Source organism: Triticum aestivum, chromosome 3D (genome assembly GCF_018294505.1).
Source record: "Triticum aestivum cultivar Chinese Spring chromosome 3D, IWGSC CS RefSeq v2.1, whole genome shotgun sequence".
In the NCBI taxonomy this organism is placed as follows: Eukaryota; Viridiplantae; Streptophyta; class Magnoliopsida; order Poales; family Poaceae; genus Triticum; species Triticum aestivum.
In genome coordinates, this window is record NC_057802.1 from 23224391 (window position 1) to 23230605 (window position 6215).

The 6215-nt window shown below is 50.5% G+C and overlaps 1 protein-coding gene across 4 annotated transcripts in view; it reads right to left on the minus strand.

Moving 5' to 3' along the window:
* The window catches only part of LOC123077013 (protein NRT1/ PTR FAMILY 8.1), a 6274-nt gene extending 2601 nt beyond the window's left edge, over window positions 1–3673 (minus strand). Inside the window, exon 1 of one of the 4 annotated variants that reach the window (XM_044499188.1) lies at window positions 3475–3673. The gene's annotated coding sequence lies outside the window, so the exon portion shown is untranslated. Of the gene's footprint in view, window positions 1–458; window positions 855–2217; window positions 2319–3474 lie in introns of those variants that run through there. The other 3 variants (XM_044499189.1, XM_044499187.1, XM_044499186.1) reach the window with 3 other exon arrangements.
* Between the last annotated feature and the right edge of the window lie 2542 nt (window positions 3674–6215).

The window sequence follows — 6215 nt, forward strand, 5'->3', positions numbered from 1 at the left end:
CAGTGATTAATAGTGTGGTGAAGATGCAATGGGGGACAGATTGTTGTTGTGGATGATTAACGTGGAGCTTGTAATGAATCTTAACAAGAAGAGCCACATGCTTTTGGATTGGATAATAAAATCTCAACGAAATGGCGTTAATTGCAAACCAAGAACAATCAGACAGAGCAGAAACTACTAAGACGCGGCAGCCTCAGCTTTAGACCCAAATCGAGTTCCAGCCAGTGGAGAACCGATGCTGATTCGGGATTCCAACGGGGGATTTGCAGAACTAGAGAGAGCACTGCAGATTGAGAGCCTCTCAAACTGAAGCAATATGCTCAGGTGGTCAGGCCTCTCAAAGTGAAGCAGGCAGTCACCAGATTCACCGCAGATTGAGGGCACGGAAGAATCAAATCACGGGATTCACGGACGGAAGAAAGGGGGAGGGATTCTCGTTGGAACTAGATAGTACATACCATACCATACCTGCTCAGGCCGCTGTGGCGTCCATCGGAAAATGACACGAGTCGGGCAAGATGAACATGGACAGGCAAAGGAGAAGTGAGATATCTCGCGCGAGCTCTAGCTAGGAGGAGAGGAGAGGACGGCAAAGGAAGGACTGCCACCTATCTACCCACCTACCTACTTTTCCACGACTAGAAAGAAAGAAAGAAAGAAAGAAAGAAAGAAAGAAAGAAAGACGACGGGTGCTTTGGCTGCGCGTGGGAAGGACCGTCAGGAAACAATGGCGGCTCATGTGTCCGGCTGCATCCACGGACGGGGACGGCCAACATGTGCTGTGCAGGAGCTGAAACCGGTGGCGGAGAGAGCTGGCCACACTGCTCCGATTCCGATCGATCTCTTGGGGCGGGGTGGGGTGCGTGGTGTGGGGCTGTGGGAATCATCATCAGAGCATCTTGTTAAAATCATTGTTATTGACTTGTTTAAGCGTCTGCCGACTCTCGTGGATGAGAGAGATGATGCTACTGTCAAATGAGCTCGTACGAATGTTAAGCATGGGCCATTTATTGAAACGAGCTTCATATGAACAGTAAAACCCTAAAAACTGAAAATGAGAAAAGATAAAAAAAAACTCTCAATTTTTTTATGTGGACCATTGACAGATGATCCGACTGTTTAAAAATTTTCATCGTGGAATCATACTTGCGAAAGTGGTGGCAAAAGAAATCAGTGCCCCTAAAATGGTGGCAAAATTGATTAATAAGAGGGTCGTATGCATCGTTCTGATGCAGAGGCCGGGGCATTCCCCCTTTTCGAAAAAAAATTCAGACAACACTAATACCGGAGTGTATCGATACTTGTATTATTGCTTTTGCTGAGAGGTGCGGATGAATAAAACCAAGCAGCGTGGTTTTTTAAGCCGGACATATAATGCCACCGAAGATTGCGTGCGTGTGAACACGCTAAATCTTTCACACTCTATGATTAGCTCGTGTCACGGTTAGACATTTGATTAGCTCAGCTCAGTGGAATACTACATAATTAAATTCCACTGCTGGCACTAGTAGTGTACTTGAACAAGGAAGGAGTCAGACAGAGATAAGGCGCAAGCACGCAACAGTGACAGTGCGACGCCGACGAAAACGAGAGGCACGGATCGGGACGAAAACGAGAGGCAGTGAGCGGTGTGTGCTGGCTGTCCGCTCGTTCGTTCCGGCGGCGACAAGGACGACGTGTCAGTTGGCTGCCTCCACGACAGGCAAAGCTCTTGGTGGTGCTCTGAGGAAGAAGGAAAGGAAGCTCCCGTCCAAAGAGGTTGAGGTCGATCGACAAGGCGGCCAAATTCTCCACAACTGGCTTCCTTTCCTGCCGACGTGACACTGACCTTGGGAGCACTACGATTCCGTTGATGGTCTTGACATGAAGGAAACTCTGGGTCAAACCAGCTGATTAATTAGTACTAGTAACATTGGCTGGAGTGGTTTATTCATCGGTGGAGCTAATTTTATAACGCGTGCGCGTGGTGATTAATTACTACTACTAGCTGTACTGTGACGGAGTAGATTAATTGGGTATGTATGTTTGCCGGCGCTCGCTCGCTCGCTCGCCGGAAAGGAGTTTATGCAAGCTGACTCGAGTTTTGGCATGTTTGAGCACCACACCACAGGTATCTGAACCTGAATCATCCACCTTTCAACGGCGGATCGGATCGGATCTCTCTACAAGATCGATGACGACTTAGTACCTAGCGGGCGGTTATACTAGTATACGTACCTTGGCCTGACGGGCGGCCGGGATCGGGTCCCTCTGCTCCGAGCTCCCTCCCTCCCTCCCTCGGGTGTGTGTCTGTTAGTCTGTGTGCCTGCGCGACGATGCGTGTGTGTGTGAGAGAGAGGGAGACCGGTACTTTATAGCCAGAGACGACGACGACGCGCACCGCAACACCGGCGTCCGGCGAGACGTGCCCCGCTGCCTGCCTGGTTTCCCACCGCGACTACTACGACCCACACATGGTTTGAATGTTAATGCTTCCTGCGCTCCCGTCCAAAAAACGTGACGCCGCAAAGATTGCGCATCGCGTCTTCACATGACACTTGTTAACAAATACGTATCTCAAAGCTAATTCGTTTGATTGGAGAAAAAAACTAAGCACACGTACCACTACTCTTGCAGATATCTCTAAACTAGACTAGAGCACGTACTACTTTTCCGTTGATGATGGCGACGACAGAGGAATCTTCCGGTCAAAACCTACGTGGTTTCGATCATGAGCAATCTCTCGCAGATAGATACCCTTACCTATTAATCTTGAGCAATACCTGGCCGTATGGACTGGCTAGTATGACCGGGATTCGGCGACTCTGAGTATGCGGGCCCACATGTCATGGACCCAAAGTCAGGCGCGCTTAAGCCATGGAATCTGGGTCGGTGTCTAGAACATGAGGGGTGCGGTGCTATAGACTAACAGCGATCGATCCATCCATCGAGGGTTACCAATGAAATTAAGCAAGCGACGTGGGATCGAGGGTTATGGCACGCAATCTCAGAAGTGAGGAATTTGAAGGCACCTCCAGGCAAGATCTCTCCGTGCCGTGCCGTGCCGTGGACTCCCAAGCTCCGGCCCAGAAACTAATTAATTAACGGAGCCTCCCGCTATGTCCAATCAATTTGCATACCAAACTGTCACTCTCCGTGCGCTGATCACCATGGCTATCAGGTTTGTTGCTTGTTGGGCATGCATGCGGATTGTTGCCGGCCACTGCAGGCTTAACTTGGTTAATACTAGTAGTTTCTCGGCAAGGGGCTGGTTCAGTCAGTACTATGACGGACTCCTGACTGAATGTTAATACCAATACGTGACCTAGCTACGTACGTCGACCCATCTGAATGGTGATCTCGAATCTCAGTAAGTGACCTCCAGATTTCTCTGTTATAGACAGACCACCCTTGAGGGAAAACGCAGTGATTAAATTCAGAGGCGTGATTACTGGAGGGGGAGGGGGGAGGGGGAGCGGCCGTCGGCGTACGTACCTCTGTTGGTCGGTGTCGACGAGCGGCGGCGGCGGCCGGTCGGAAGGGATCTCCGCCTCAGTCGTCGCCCGGCCCGCGCGCGCGATTCCCGCTGGCCTGGTCTGAGCTCCCCCTCCCTCGGTCTGTGACTCGCTGTCTCTTGTCTCTCTCTGTGTGTGTGTGTGAGCCACAGCCACAGCCACCTTTGGATTTGGAGGCTCCTGCTTTGACGCGCCCGTATTTATAGACAGGCCAGGTCAGGTCAGGACACTTGCCCAGCTAAACTTTTTTTTAACTTACTTGCCCAGCTAAACTAATAAACAGGCAGGCCGCATGGCATAAACCTGGAAATGACAGCCGGCGAAACCAAACCAAACCACCGAAAAGTGAACGCGCAGCTCTTTCGTCTCTGCTCTGGTTTGGTTTGATTGGTTGGTAGCGTACGCGCGCTAGTCTACTCGTGCCCTACCAGACGTAGACAGGGATCCTGTCACGAAAATACTTGTCGTGAAAATGAATACAAATAAATGAATTTAGAACTAAAATACATCTAGATACATTCATTTCTCGAATAAGTATTTTTTAGATGAAGGAAGTACTACCTCGGTCCGGATTTGTTGGGCCCTTCGTATTTTGGGCTAGACTTTGACCATCTAGAGACTACTAAAATATAAAGTACTCCCTCCGGTTCTAAATATTTGTCTTTTTAGAGATGTCAAATGGACTACCACATACGGATGTATATAGACATATTTTAACATTTTTTAGAGTGTAGATTCACTCATTTTGCTTCGTATGTAGTCACTTGTTGAAACCTCTAGAAAGACAAATATTTAGGAACAGAGGGAGTATATGCTATTAAAAATTATATTTTTGGATTTGTATTTGAAAGAGCTTTCCGACCATATAATTTTTGTGACATTTTAGATTTTGTTACTCAAATTTATAGGTCAAACCTTACCCCAAAATAAGGTCCACCGCGCGACCCCAAACGGACGACCGTTTTGTCCGAATTCTGTCCGTTTGGGTAGGGCAATGGGGCCGTGTCCGGGCGTGTCCTGGCATGCGGTGGCCGTGCGCCCAGCGTGCGGCCGCATCCCTTTGCCCCATCCTGTCCGCCTCTATTTAAAAAAAAGAGCAACGTTTCAAATGCCAAGCCCTAGTTCACGGCCCCAGTTCATCACGCCGGCAACAAAGCCAGCGGCCTACACGTCTATCGCCGGCATCAGCCAGCCTCCAAAATGAATAGTTGTCCTCGCCGGCAATACAGCCGGCCTTCGAAATGAATGTTTTTCTCGCCGGCACACAGCCAACGGCCCAGCGGGCGGGCGGCACCCATGCCAGCCTCCAAAAAAGAACGGCCACGGCCGATCGGAATACCTAGTTCAGGCCGTCGGCGTCGAGCATCTCCTTCTGCCTAGCCTCGAACCAGGCCCTCGTCTTCTCGCTCATCTTCGACAAGTCCACGCTCATGATCGCAAGGACCACCTCCTTCGCTTTGGTGGCAGCATTGGTGGCCTCGATGTCGAGCTGCCTTTGCCTGGCCTTGACGTTCTCGGCCTCGATGTCGAGCTGCCTTTGCCGGGCCGCCTCCTCCATGTCGAGCTGCCTCTGCCGGGCCGCCTCCTCCATGCCGATCTTCCTTCTCTTGGCCGCCTCCTCCATCTCAAGCTTCTTCCTTTGAAGGTCTAGGTATTGCTTCATTTGCCCTCCTTGCTTTGCCGCTTCTTCTCGTCCCTCACATCCTTTTGCGACATCATGCCATGCAAAGTGTCATGCAATGCCATGGATGAGGCATCACGTATGTCGTCAACCTTGGAGTTGGTCTTGCCCCTCGGCCTCTTCACCGCTTCGCCATCTCCACCTCCGGCGAACTTGGCCGTCTTCAGGCCTCTCTTCCTCTGAAGTTCACGGTATTGGTCCTTGAACTTCGGGCAATTGTTGATCATAGTCCAACAATGCGTAAGAGTGAACGGCTTGTCATTGTGCCAGGCCTTGAATGCCTCCAAAGATTGAAATGCCTACACCACATGATCAACAACAAGTGAATATGCAAACATGTACAAGGCCGAAGTCTCATGGCCGTAGCAAGGAAAGGGCTTGGAAGAGGAGAGCATACCGTGTCCCCAACGCCGAGACCACTCACGGGCCGTGCTTCAACGCTCTCGAATGCGGCTTGATACTTGTTACACTCTTGTTGGATGAACAACCATCTCTTTTGAATCGAGCCGATGCCACGGTTGCTTTCAAATTGGTAGGGCTCAAACAACTTCCTTTCATGGAATGTTTCATGGACTCTCGTCCAAAAAACAATACCCTTTTGTTGCGCGCCGGTCCTCGGATCTTGGCTAATCTCCATCCAAGCTTGGCAAATCAACTTGTCCTCATCTTGTGTGTATGAACCCGTGCGAATGCTCTTCCTCTTCTTTTGTGCTTCCGCTCTTTGTGTCAGCTCGTCGATGAACAAAGGCTCGCCACTAATATCAACGTCATTGATTTCTTCTTCATCACCATCACCTTCGACATAGATGTCATCGTCTTCATGCCACGAGTCACCATGGTCGTAGTCAGCACGGTTGCCGGCCTCTTCATCGGGGACGTACTGGGCGCGGCCATCCTGACTTTGGGTCTCCTCGGGGTTGTAGGAACGGCCTTGACCAGCCTCGAAGATCACGTCCTCCATGAACTGGTTGTAGAAGGGGTCGTCGACCGGTGGCGTTGGTGTTGGCATTCCGTCAAACAAGACGCGGGGCGACGGCATG